The 13,074-nt window shown below is 45.8% G+C and overlaps 1 protein-coding gene across 1 annotated transcript in view; it reads right to left on the reverse strand.

Moving 5' to 3' along the window:
- Window positions 1-13,074, reverse strand: part of ARL6IP5 (ADP ribosylation factor like GTPase 6 interacting protein 5) — a 23,144-nt gene that overhangs the window by 8,886 nt on the left and 1,184 nt on the right. The gene's annotated exons all lie outside the window — the stretch shown is intronic.

Here is a 13,074-nt window from a genome sequence, read left to right on the forward strand (position 1 = left end):
CCCCAAATGAAAGAGAAGGAGGACTCACCAGAAAAGCAGCTAAGTAATACAGAGGCATGCAACATGACAGAAAAAGAATTCAGAATAAGGGTCCTAGAGTGCATAAACCGGATGGAGGAAAAAATCGACAACCTCTGCAAGAAGCAAGAAGAAACAGATGAAAAAATCAATAACACACGGAAGAAGCTAGAAGAAACAGATGAAAAAATCAACAAGTTAAGTAAGATCCAAGAAGAAATGAAGAGTGATATAGCTGCAATAAAAAACACCATTGAAAGTATCAACAGTACACTAGGAAAAGCGGAGGACTGAATTAGTGAATTGGAAGACAAGGAAGCAATAAAAAAAAATAATAAAAAAATAAAATAAAATAAAATCCCTTTCAACTTTAGCTCTGATTCTACCTCTTAAAACACAAAAGCTATTTTAAATAGTTTCAAATAGGAGTGAGCGTATTGCATACCTTAATGGGTGAAATCAAGGATATAATCAATGTCAAAATGCTTTAACAAGTTATTCTATTAAAAGGCATGGAATTAAACAGTGGAACCTAATTTAAAATTAAACCCTACAATAATAAATTGTTCATTTCATTCAAAACTTTTGCAAATACTTAAATCCCTCCCTAGAATAGAGTCTAAGGAAATAAAAAGAAATGCAAAGATTGAGTTGTAACATGAGTGGTATTTATGATTAAAAACATTTAGAAATAACCTATAGGGACCAAAATGTATTAGATGGTGGTATATACAGCAGTTTTTTAAAAGTTGAAGTATAATTAATAATATGGAAGATATTAATAATATATTGCATGGGTAAAATCAACTGGAACACAGTCTCTCTGATAGGTAGATTTATCATATTTGTTATACAGCTCAGAAGCAGAAATTATTACAATTAGTATATTATTTTGTGATCAGAAATAATATGAACATATAAAAAAAGAAAATACAAAAATATAAAAGCAGCTGTTCCCAGCTCCACACCCAGGCGTGGCACAGCTAATACAACATGAATTGCGTTCATGTCGTTAGTGACCTGAACGCAATTTCCACTCCTATGCACAGTGAGGCGTCCCTTCTCTCACTCCATCCTTGGCTCCTGCCCCCAAGCTTCCCCAGCATCCAGCCCCTGTGCTGGTCTGTCTGTCCTCCTTTCTAGTTATTACCTGGATCTAACTAGTCTCTCTGTACTTTTTTTATTTCTTTCCTTTTTAAAATTTTATGTGGTTTTACCGTACCTCCTGACTTAACCTGGTAATTGGTCTGAGAAAGACAAACATTTCCTTATAGGCCTCAGGAAGGAAAGAATCGGACCCGGCAAAAGCAAAACCCTCTTCAGCAGGCGGTGGGGAGACTCAGTGGAGAGGCCCAGAGATGCTCACGGGTCAATAGATCTCATCCTAACGTCAACAGGAATCAGGGAAATTACACTGAAGACTACAGCAGGTATAGTGCGTAGTAGGACCACGGCTCATTTATTTCCACTTGCTTATTTCTATTTTCATGTTTTCAATAGCCAAGTATTACTTAAATATTTAAAAAATTGATATTTAAAAACAAACAAATGAAAGTGAGAAAAGATACCTCAAAGAAACAAACCCTTTTACGTAGCCTTGACGTGGACCTAGAACTCACCCAAATGTTTCCGGGCTGCAAAGAAAAGACCAACATTATCGCAAAGAACTAGAGTGGAGGTTCAAGCTTCAGGAGGTCCTTTACATAAAATGTAAATCGAAGATGACTGGTTGACAGCAAAGTGTCAAAGGTCTCCTACCCAGTTCTTTCTAGAATACCTATTGAAATAATTCATGAAGTGAACATGTGTTAAAATGCATGCCAAGCTTTTTTTATTTTCCTCTGGACAAGTAAAGTAGCTATCGGGGTTGAATGTCTAAATAAAGCCAAGGACAAAAGAACAATGAACAATCCAGGCCTGACTCAAGCCATTCCAGATTTGCTCTTCACCTGTTCCCGTTGCTCATGTTCAAGGGGAAGGGACAGAGCAAACAGATAGAACTGAGTGGAGTTTACAACATGCCCAGTCACAATCTATAACTAGAAAGTAACCAAGTTTCTAAGCTGGAAAAAATGAACAAAATTACTCAGAGCAGAAATGACTTCCTGCTTTATTCGGATTACAGGCAATTCCATTCTAAGAAATGGTGAAATGCACACCACTTAGAGCAAGTGCACACACCAGCCAGAGGGAGAGGGAGGGAGGGAGGAAGGGAGAACAGCAGAGAGGGAGGGAGAGGGTGTGGATTTTCTGTCCTTGGTGGAAACAGTACCTAGTTTCAAAAGCAGAACAAAATCTTCAAAGAGGAACCATTTTAGTCCCATTACACAGGTGAATAAGCTGAGGCCCAGAGAAGTGAAGAAATATATTCACAGGGGAGAAAAAAGGTGCCAGTTGATGTAATTGTTGACAGCAACTCACAATATAAGCCATTCTGTGTTGATAACCAGCCTAGAAATCTCTCAACCAGCGCCCCCCCTCCCCCATCCTGAGAAACCCCATTCTTCTAGTTGGGATAAGCAACTCAGGATCATTCTGGGAAGTCCCTAGCATTCTCATTCCCTCTGAAGGAAGGCAGCTATTACTAGGTGTGGACACATGCCTTAAACACACAATGTGATTCTGCTAACTATAGCCACAGTGCCAGCACAGCTGCTGAAGGGGAAAATCTTGACCTTGAAAACTCACCTCATTCTACATAAAATAAAAGCAAGCTAAGGAACAGACAAATTAATCAATGTGTCCCCAGACCACCCATTGCAGAGTCGGCAACACAAGTTACTGAAACGAAGACCCTCAGATCAATTCAAGGGCATATTTAGTCACGTCTTTCAGGCTGCAACGCCAAAAGCCAAAGAGGCAGCGAAACGTTTCCTGAGCAGCAGAAGCAGCTTTTGTACTGAATCACAATGTTCTAACCCAAAAAGCTATATTTGCAGTTGGTTCCTGAGGAAGCCTGACTCACCAAGAAAGCGGGGGACAACACTCACAGTGAACTTCCCTAAATTGCTCACGTGCTTTCACAGCCCTCAACAGCCAGAGGGCTCATGGCAAATAGGAAGCCACCCCTCCATTTTCTTGCTTCTCATTGCTTTCAGAATAAGAACAGAACTCTTCCCACATCTACCAGGCCTTGCGGAGTCCGGCCCTGCCTGCCTCCATGGCCAAGGCCACAGCCGCTGACACTGACACTGACACGGTTGTGTGGTTGTACCCCCACAGGAGACTCGGCTCGGGGAGGAAGAGGAGCCTGGAGTCCAGGTCACGCTGTGCAGCCCAAGCCTCCCTTTGGCTGAGGCTGCATCTGCCAGCAGCAGTTGAGGGTGGTCCTCACACAGCAGGAGGGAGCCCCAGGCCAGCGGCCGCTCTGGCACCCGCGTTCACAGACCACCTCCTCCTGCTTCTGCAGCCCATCCGCTGGGGCTTCTAACCGTTTCCCGAGCTCACCCTGCCTCTGGCCTTGCCGGCCTTGCACAGCTGTTCTCCACCTGACTCCCTCCCACCTTCACCTCTCCACTTAATCGGCTTTTTCTCAGTCCGTCTGACCGGGTCAGAGCACCATCTGTCTCCTCCCCAGCACTGGCACCTGGCAGGTGCGTTCATCTGCGTGAGGACTGGTGAGTACTGTCTCCCACCGCAGATCGGGCTCCATAAGGGCAGGCACCGTGACATTTTCTCCCCAGCACCCAGCACAGAACACGTATTCAGTAAGTATTTGCTGAAAGAAAGAAAAAAGCTAAGTGAGAATCTAGCATATTTTCATGTTATTGAAATAAGCCCAGCCGCTTTCCATGGCCACAGATGAACTGACATGAGTTTTATCTTAGAGAAATCACTGTTGTTTCATCGGACACTGACTATTACTGGAGAAGCAGTCCCTGTCTTTGTGCCTTCACTGAGCTGTGATGAAAAAAAAATAAAAAAGCAAAAGTAAGAAAAATCACCTAAACTCCACGCAGATGTCAGCAATACTGACGGTCGGATGGTGGGGTTTGGAAGTGCTGTCACTCGTGCAGGCGGGGCCAGAGGAGACGCAGCCCGACCTGTCTGGGCCCCTCTGGCTCTGACACCTCCCAGAAGCCACAGCCTCTGTGGTGCCTGCGTTTCTTTCTTTCTTTCTTTTTAAGAAGTGGGGCCAGGCAGAGTGTCTTCTTTTCCAACCCTCACTCAAGGATATGCTTATCGATTTTTTTTTTTTTTAGAGAAAGGGAGGAAGAGAGAGAAAGAAAGGGGGTGGCGGTGGGGGTGAGGAGAGAGAAACTTGAGAAAGTCGATGTGAGAGAGAAACATCGATCCCCTGCCTCCTCCGGTATGAGCCCTGACAGGGCACTGAACTGAAACCTTTTGGTTTACCAGATGATGCTCCAACCAACTGAGCCACACTGGCCAGGGCAACGTTGGTTTAACACGGCTGCCGTCCCGGCAAGAACTATTTCTACTGTAAAGTATTAAATGTAAATACACAAGCCAGTTTGAGTAATGGGAGCAGTCTATCCTGGGCCGAATGCCCAGAGCAGTTAAGACAAGACAGGAGCCTGTGTCACAGTGACCTGCCGGGCGATTTTCCCACGGGTGACCTGGGAAGCCCCTGTGTTCCCTGCACACTCGCTGTCTATTGAAATGTATTGCACCCTTGGTAACTGGCAGCCACTGGCATGCTGAAAGTCATAGTAAGACACCTTATGAACCTCCTTTTTTTTGTTTTGTTTTGTTTTTTGCACTTATCCAGCGAATTGCTTGTTTGGTTTCTAACATACAGCAGGTTGGATCAGTGTTAGAAGTCACCTACCCCCCTCCGCAGGCAGCTTCCAATAACCGTCAGTTACAAGGCTCAGATTAGACTGCAACAAACCCTTTAGGAACTTCTTATTATGGCAAATTTCTAACAAACACAGAGGTAGAGAGAATGGATAATGAAGCCTCACGTAGGTGCCTTCAACAACAAGGAACCAATGTTCACTCTCACAACAAATCACGCTTTAGAACTGAAGTGGGAAGATACTTGTTTATAAACTGTTTTTTCTGACTGCTTTTAGTAGAATCAATTAAACTGTCACACGGCACGTTCTTACAGAGCGGGAGCGCGGCCAGGGGTTGGCCAAATGCTGAAGAGCCTAGTGACACATACATTCCCTTTGTGTGAGCGTTTCCTGCCTATCAGCCGCCCACGAACACCCTACGCTGCTCTCCCTTCTGCTCCTCGGAGCCGAGGGGCAGCTGCGTGAGGACATGAAGTAGGATCAGGAGAACGAGAGCCCCCGTTTTCCACCTCAGATGGCTTTCTGCCTTCTGGGTGGGCCCGCCGCATATGCTGAAGATCACGGGCATCAGAGTGTTCCCTGAAACAAAAGCCACACCCACTGCGAGAGACGGGATGATGTTATGGGTGCATATTCTAAAGCTGAGTGATAAAGAGCAGAATTCATCTGTCCAAAAGCAGAATAATAAGAAATTTCCAACAGTGCTACTCCATGTGGTGTTAAATGGATAGGCCAAGTTTCTCTTTCACAATTGGAGTTCCTGTACAGATGTCTCGTCCTCTAATAAGGTGAGAGCTTTTGCCCTCTGAAAAATCCAACACATGCTCACTTATTTTGCACACTTACCCGGAACCACTGTTAGTCCCTAGGGAAGCAAATAGATAGAGACTACCAACCTGCTGACAGTGGCAGGGGACATAAAAAAAAAAAAAGTGTGTGTGGAGAGATGTCACGAAGAACAAGGTTACATAGTGTCAGAAGATGGTTTAGCCAAAGTCAATCCTTAGTAGATGACACATTTTGCAAATTATTTGAGGTCAAAATTGTATTGAGTGTGTACAGACTTCTAAAAATCCTGTGATCAGAAGAAACATGTAATGCACTGGGAAGACAGGCCAGCACATGGGCTCTGCCTCACCAGCATGAGGGCTCTGCGGGGACAGGAAGAGGAATTCTGGGAGGACTCGGGAGGGCAGGGTGGACTTGTATTCCTGCCTGTATCCTCAGGGCTCACATGGTGTCTGGCACAAAATAAGTGCTTAGTAAAAGATCTCTTTTTTGTTTATAAATATTTTTTGTTATTGATTTCAAAGAGGAAGAGAGGGAGAGAGACAGAAACATCAAGGATGGGAGAGAATCATTGATCAGCTGACTCCTGCACGCCCCCTACTGGGGATCGAGCCCACAACTCAGGCATGTGCCCTAACCAGGAATCAAACAGCCTCCTGGTTCATAGGTCGAGGCTCAACCACTGAAACACACCGGCCAGACAGCAAAATATTTATTGAACCGAATAGAAGGGGAAGGATTAATAAAATTTAATACCCCTTTCGCCTCTCCACATACTAAATGCCTCTCCCATTCTCAACATCTGAGAGTTTGGGAATTTAGAATCATAATGTGCAGAGGAAATAAAGTAAGGCAGCCTGGAAGCCATGCATGTTTGCGTAGGTGTGTGCTTCTGAATGCTTGCTTTGCCTGTACTTGTACAGTGATGGATTCGCACGTGCTCAGTGTTGTCCAGCTGCCCCTCGAGATTCTAAATACAGCAAAGGCAGGAAGCACAGCTGTTCCTTCTCCACGGCATCTCCTGCAGAGCGTGTGAGCAGTTGGTAAGGCTTACACACTTTGTGGAGTAAAAGAATGGAGCAATACAAATAAGAGTAATATCATAGAATTGGTGTTGAAGCTGATTAATCTCAAAACCATTTCCACTACGTGTTAGCATGAACAGGCTGCAATAAATTTCATATGCAAATGTTTCAATACATTCCTACCCTAAGCATCTCAAGGCTCTCTTATTGCTTTCTTCCTCTGCTAACTGGAAACGTGGTTTTCATCCCTGTGGCACTGAAAGGTACAAATAACCAAACCAAACCATTTCTCAATACCAGATGCTGGAAGCCATAGTCCTAGATCATTTTATGGGACCACACTCACTCTGAAAAGATTATAGAATGCTCTTTTCAAATAGAATTACCAACCCTCCAAAAGTCCTTTACATTTCAAGCAACTGAAAGCATAAAGGGGTAACTCTAGTTTTCACCCTGGTAACAAGCCACAAGGTGATCACATACTTTCTACGAAAATAATGGGCTTTTTCATTGATCAGCTGCATTGTGCTTTCTTAAAGGGAAGGCGTGAATGTACGCAATTGAACATAAATGTGCCTTTCTAATTGGAGGCGCAGCGTTTGCAACTCTGTGTGTGGTTGACCTTCTGATACACCACAAAATATGGTTCTGCTCACAGGGCGGAATTTGTGAGAATAAGACTTGCAAATAGTCCTGGCCTGCGCGGCTCAGTGGTTGAGCATAGTCCCATGCCGCAAGAGGTTCCAGGTTTATTCCCAGTCAGGGCACATGCCCAGGTTGCGGGCTCAATCCCCAGCAGGGGGCATGCAGGAGGCAGCCGATCAATGTTTTTCTCTCCCTCTCCTTCCCTCTGTCTTTAAAAATCAATGAAAACATTAAAAAAAAAAAAGACTTGCAAAAATACAGATGTTGTGAAAATCAAGTAACTATTCAGGAGGAACTGGTTAATTAGGAGCTTTAGGATATTTGCATTTCACTCGGTATCAATAAAAGCAGCTGCTGTTAGCAGCTTTGATTCCGATTAGCCACGTGACCTCAAGCGTTTATATTTGTGAATGCTGGGGAGTGGGCTGGGATCAGTAGCTCTCAACTTCAACGTGGTGGTGTATACCAGAATAACTTGGGGAGTTCAGATAAGACTACGGATGCCTGGATCCAGTCAAGACGTATATATTTAGAATCTCTGAAGGAGACGCCTGGGCACATGGGTATAGTTATTTAAATGTTCTCAGTGTTTCTTTCGAACCAGACCAGACGTACACTTCTTACATTTTCACGTGCCTGTGAGTCATAAGAGTCTTGTTAGAAAGCAGATTCTGCCCCAGTCGGTCTGGGGCCTGAGATTCTGTGTTTCCCACCAGCTCCCAGAGTGAAAGATGCAGTTCCTGGTAGAGTTCTCCGGCTCGCAGCTTTTGACATTCTGTCAAGCACATGGACATTCCTGTTCACAACTGGAATGCCTCACATGCCTAGCACTTCCATTGCAAGTGCTGTTAGATGTTGCCTTCGCTTTTCACTTTAAAAATAGAGGCATAGACTCTGTCGCTGCATGAGCTGTCTCCTGACAAGGATGGAGAAGATAAGCCATGTCCTCTTCATCTTGGACATCATTCCTTCTGGATTTAAAGGAGACACAAGGCCATTTTCAGCAACACACACATTCCCCAGCTCATGGTTCATGTTTTTCCTTTATGTCATTCAGTCTCTTCTGAAGTGACACCTGAATCTCAAAAGGAAACTCAAGTCTTCAAGGAAAGCAAAGTAGGAAACACAAGTTGCAATTATGACAAAACCACTAAAGTTTCCATTTACTACTTCTGCCTAAAGAACAATCAAATTGTGAGAATTGCCTGTAACCTGGGATTTACTAGAATAACAACACCTAACACTTCAGTGTTGGCATTTGCGAGGCCTTGGTGAGCTTTGTTTGAAGCCATGTAATTCCTGTTTTATAACAGCAGAACCCGAGAGAAAGTGAACTTTTCATCAGAAAGCTAATAAAAGCAAATGCCAGAATTCTGTTAAAAAATAAATCAAAAAGAACAAGACTGTGGAGCTAGTAGAGTCTCCTAGGCCAGTGGTCAGCAAACCCATTAGTCAAGAGAGCCAAATATCAACAGTACAACAGTTGAAATTTCTTTTGAGAGCCAAATTTTTAAAACTTAAACTATATAGGTAGGTACATTGTTATTCACTTAATTAGGGTACTCCTAAGGCTTAGGAAGAGCCACACTCAAGGGGCCAAAGAGCCGCATGTGGCTCGAGAGCCGCAGTTTGCCGACCACGGAGTCTTAGGCAGATAGAGAATGACAGCATTCCAATTTAACAAATTAAGGAAAATGATCGAAGCTATGTGAAGCTCAAATACACTCCATTCTTACATTTGAAAAGCCAGGAGCTAAGTCAAAATGCTTCCCTCTGTAATTGCCAAGAACTCTTTTTGTAACTTGTTAGGGAGCCACTTGCCTTTAGTGGTGATGTTGAAGAATCATCACCATTTTCTTGGCAGTGCAGCAGAGTTCTCAGTCAGGGGGGATTTTGCTCCCCAGGGGACATGGGCAATGTCTGGAGACCCATCTGATTGCCACAGCCTAAGGGAAGGTGGGGGTGCTACTGACATCCAGTGAGCCAAGAGCAGGGATGCCGCTCAGCACCCGACGACAGCCCAACAACAGAGAGCCCCGCGAGCCAGATCCAACAGTGCCGAGGCTCGGAAACCCGCAGGAGAGCGTCCATCACAAGACGACCAGGGCAGCATGAGTTAGTCTGAATTATAACTTTTTTTAAATTGAGTTTTTGCCAAACCGGTTTGGCTCGGTGGATAGAGCGTCGGCCTGCGGACTGAAAGGTCCCGGGGTCGATTCCGGTCAAGGGCATGTACCTGGGTTGTGGGCACATCCCCAGTAGGAGATGTGCAGGAGGCAGCTGATCGATGTTTCTCTCTCATCGATGTTTCTAACTCTCTATCTCTCTCCCTTCCTCTCTGTAAAAAATCAATAAAATGTATTTAAAAAAATTTTTTTTAATTGAGTTTTTACAGGATAGTAGTCCTCACCAATATGTAGCAGGTGTTGTCAGCAATGAGCCAGTTAGGATCACTGCAGGGCATGTTGTTGTTATGAACTGGCATGCTGCCATGTGTTTCATAATTTGTTCCATTAAGGAGGTTAAAAGTGACCCTGTGATCATGTTGAGGCCTTACGTTCACTATTTACTCCGTGCACTCACCAACTAAGCATCCGCTGTATAGTAGGTCTCAGAGATACAGAGACTAAAAGTAAAGATAACTACACTAACCAGAAAAAATAATAGTCACAAATAAAACCCATAGTCTCTGGCCTCCAGAAGTCCACAGTCCAAGAGTGGAGGCAACTTAAAAGCCAGGAAAGATACAGGCAAAGGTGAGGGACCCAACTCACACAGGGAGTGAGGGACAAAACATAATATTTCTTCACAGAATGGTACCAAAGTTGAGTCTTGTGGGAGAAGCAGGAGGAGGTGAGTAAAATAGGGGCTAGAGTTTGGATGGAGAGAGCTGCTGGGATAAAGATGCTGTCTCTATTTCTCAGTAATCTCCGTGATAACACCAACAATGATAAAACTAAGAAGTAACATTTGTAGCCCTAGCCAGTTTGGCTCAGCGAATAGAGTGCCAGCCTGTAGACTGAAGGGTCCCAGGTTCCATTCCAGTCAAGGCCCGATTCCCGGCCCGGGTTGGGCTGCATACGGGAGGCAACCAATCAATGTGTCTCTCTCACACCAATGTTTCTCTCTCTCTGTCTCTCCCCCTCCCTTCCACTCTCTCTAAAATTCTATGGAAAAATATCCTCAAGTGAGGTTTAAGAAAAACAAAACAAAACAAAGAAGTAACATTTGTGGACCAAAAACTCAGAGCCACTGTTCTAGGCTTGCCTACATTAACTCAGGTAATCCTCAGAGAAGCCCTGTGAGGCAGGTCTGCAATTAGCCTCACTTCACACAGGAGGATGCTGGGGCACAGGGTGGTTCAAGTGACCTGCCCAGGGTCACATGGCTACCGACTGGCAGTTGGGATTCAAGAGGTCCTTAATCTGGCTCTGGTGCCTAAACTCTCACCCACCACCTTATGCTACTTGAAGACTCAGAAGGTCTGACAACTGTCTTCAACAAGCTATTAGTTAAGAGACTTAGAGTTAACCTAACAGGCATAGGAGACCTAGTGAGGGGAAGTCATGTGGCTGGTAAACCATGCTTTTAGGATGAAGACAAATTTGTAACCATGGATACCAGGCCCTGTCTGATCAGGCCCTAATCCCTCCTAACTTTACCTTGGTACAGGCAGTCCTTTCCAGTGTTTTTGGAGCTAGGTGACATCCTCTTAGTCTTCCCTCCCGCTTCCTGCAAAATTGAAGAGCAGGCCCTCTCTATCCTCATTCAAGTGGATTTCAACACCAGAGCATTCAGAGCGGAGCCGATGCCCTCCCACAATGCCCTGGAGACTTCCTCCCAGCAGGGATGGAACCTGGAAGGACACCCTGAGAAGGTCCTTTCCCCAGGGAGCAGACAGGCCACATTTTCATACAACTCTCCCAGGATGTCAAGGACTCTCAGATGCCAGCAGAGGATCCAGATCACAGCCTCCGGCACTGCTCTGGCCCCACCCACTTACTGACTTCATCAAGAGAGTTCTCTGCAGGAGAAATGTTCCAGAATCAACTTAGCTCCCTGACCCTGAAGATATCTGGTTTCTTCCAGCTTTAAGCGACTATAATTCTAAACCTCATGACTCACAGGAAGATGGCACAGTAACTGAGAGTACAACTCTGGGGCTGAGACTTTGAGCAAGTCATTTAAGCTCTTGGAGCCTCAAGTTTAATAGTACAGTAACAGTAATATCTCATCTCATTGGGTTGTATGAGGGAATGCAGGTAAATTACTTTATGATAGACTAGAGGCCCAATGCACAAAATTCGTGCAAGGGTAGGCCTTCCTTCTCCGACCTGCCAGCACCGGCTTCCCTCTGGCCCCTGGGAATTGGGCTTCTCTCCGGTTGCCGGCAGGCACCGGGGATCCAGGCTTCCCTCACAGCCCAGGCTTCGTCAAGAAGGACATCTGGTCTAATTAGCATATCACACGTTTATTATTATAGATTAGAAAGAAAGAAAAGGGCAATCTGTGGGAAAAACTACAGGCTGTGTATGTTTGTAGACATAAAGAAAACAGTTGAAGGTCATACATTAAGTTTTTACCGGGCTACAAAGGAAATCTCACATTTTGTACAGTTTTCAAAACAGCTTACAGCCGATATATTTTCTAAGTTTTAAAAAATAAGAATAATAAAAAATAAACATGGCTATTTTTTACCTTCAAAAATTTCACTGCCAACCAACATCGCGCATTTGAAAAGGGAATGAGAAAGGCAAACGCTGCTCAAACCGTCTGAGTTAGTGAGCTACGGCTCCCCAAGGGGGGAGCAAACTTTAGTCAAAAAAGGACCCTGCCTCCCAGTAAAAAGGAACTCCAGCAGGCTGCCCGGCGTGTCCCTCTGGGCAGTACATCTCGTTGAAAAGCAATGGTTTGGTTTTGGTTTTTGCTTTTGCTTTGGGAGGGGGTACTGTTACATTTGCTTGGTCTGTGTCAAGCCTTGCCCCACATCAAAACAAACAACAAAAGCCCATAACTAGATCACCAGATAAGATGCCTTGCTCGCTTCTTTACAAAAAGAAACAAAATCAACACCACAGATACAATCCTCCTCACTGTTTATTTTGTTTTTTAAAGCGTTTTTAGTGTTCTAGGAAGCAAGCCTCTAGCATAGAGACGTGGGCAGCTGCCTCAGGCCTGCTCTACCACAACTAATTTTGACGTGGCTGCCTCTGACTCCGCCTTGGCTGGGAGCCTGCCCTCCGCCCCCCGAGCCATCCTCAGAGCGCAGCTCCTTCGGCCACACACGAGCACCCAGGTCACTGTCCACCGAACCCCACAAACGAGCGTTCGCTCCTGCATCGGGGGACTGCTGAGCCACACCCAGAAATGGTGGGCTCGCTCCCCGGCGCTGCCTGGTCCCGCAGCTTCCGCACCACGCCCTGCCCTGGGCCAGAACCCCTCTGCTGGTCTCGCTGTGCTCGGAGCTTGGCCCGGAGGCGTGACCCAGTAAGAAAGTCAAAGAACAGAAGCCACCCCGTCGCCCGCCCACCCGGGTCCGGATCTCCCTCCCCAGCCGGCTCGCTCTCACTCTGCGCTCGCTCTGAAAGCCAGGCTCTCCTCGCGGCCCGGACCCTTCGGGACTGAGGGAGGCACCGGGGCCGCGGAGCCAGAATGCCACCCACCCCGCAGCCGGCGGAGGGAGAAGCTCCGCGGAAGCAGGCTTTCGTTCGGGTGTGGCACTGTATGTGGCTCTGGGCACCTCCAGGGTCAGGGGCCGGACAGGCCTCCGTCCAGACCTCGGGCTGCAAGTGGAGACCCAGAAGGGGACCCCATTCCTGCAGGCAGGGAGGTCGGCC

The sequence above is a fragment of the Myotis davidii genome, unplaced genomic scaffold (assembly GCF_000327345.1).
Source record: "Myotis davidii unplaced genomic scaffold, ASM32734v1 scaffold821, whole genome shotgun sequence".
Classification (NCBI taxonomy): Eukaryota; Metazoa; Chordata; class Mammalia; order Chiroptera; family Vespertilionidae; genus Myotis; species Myotis davidii.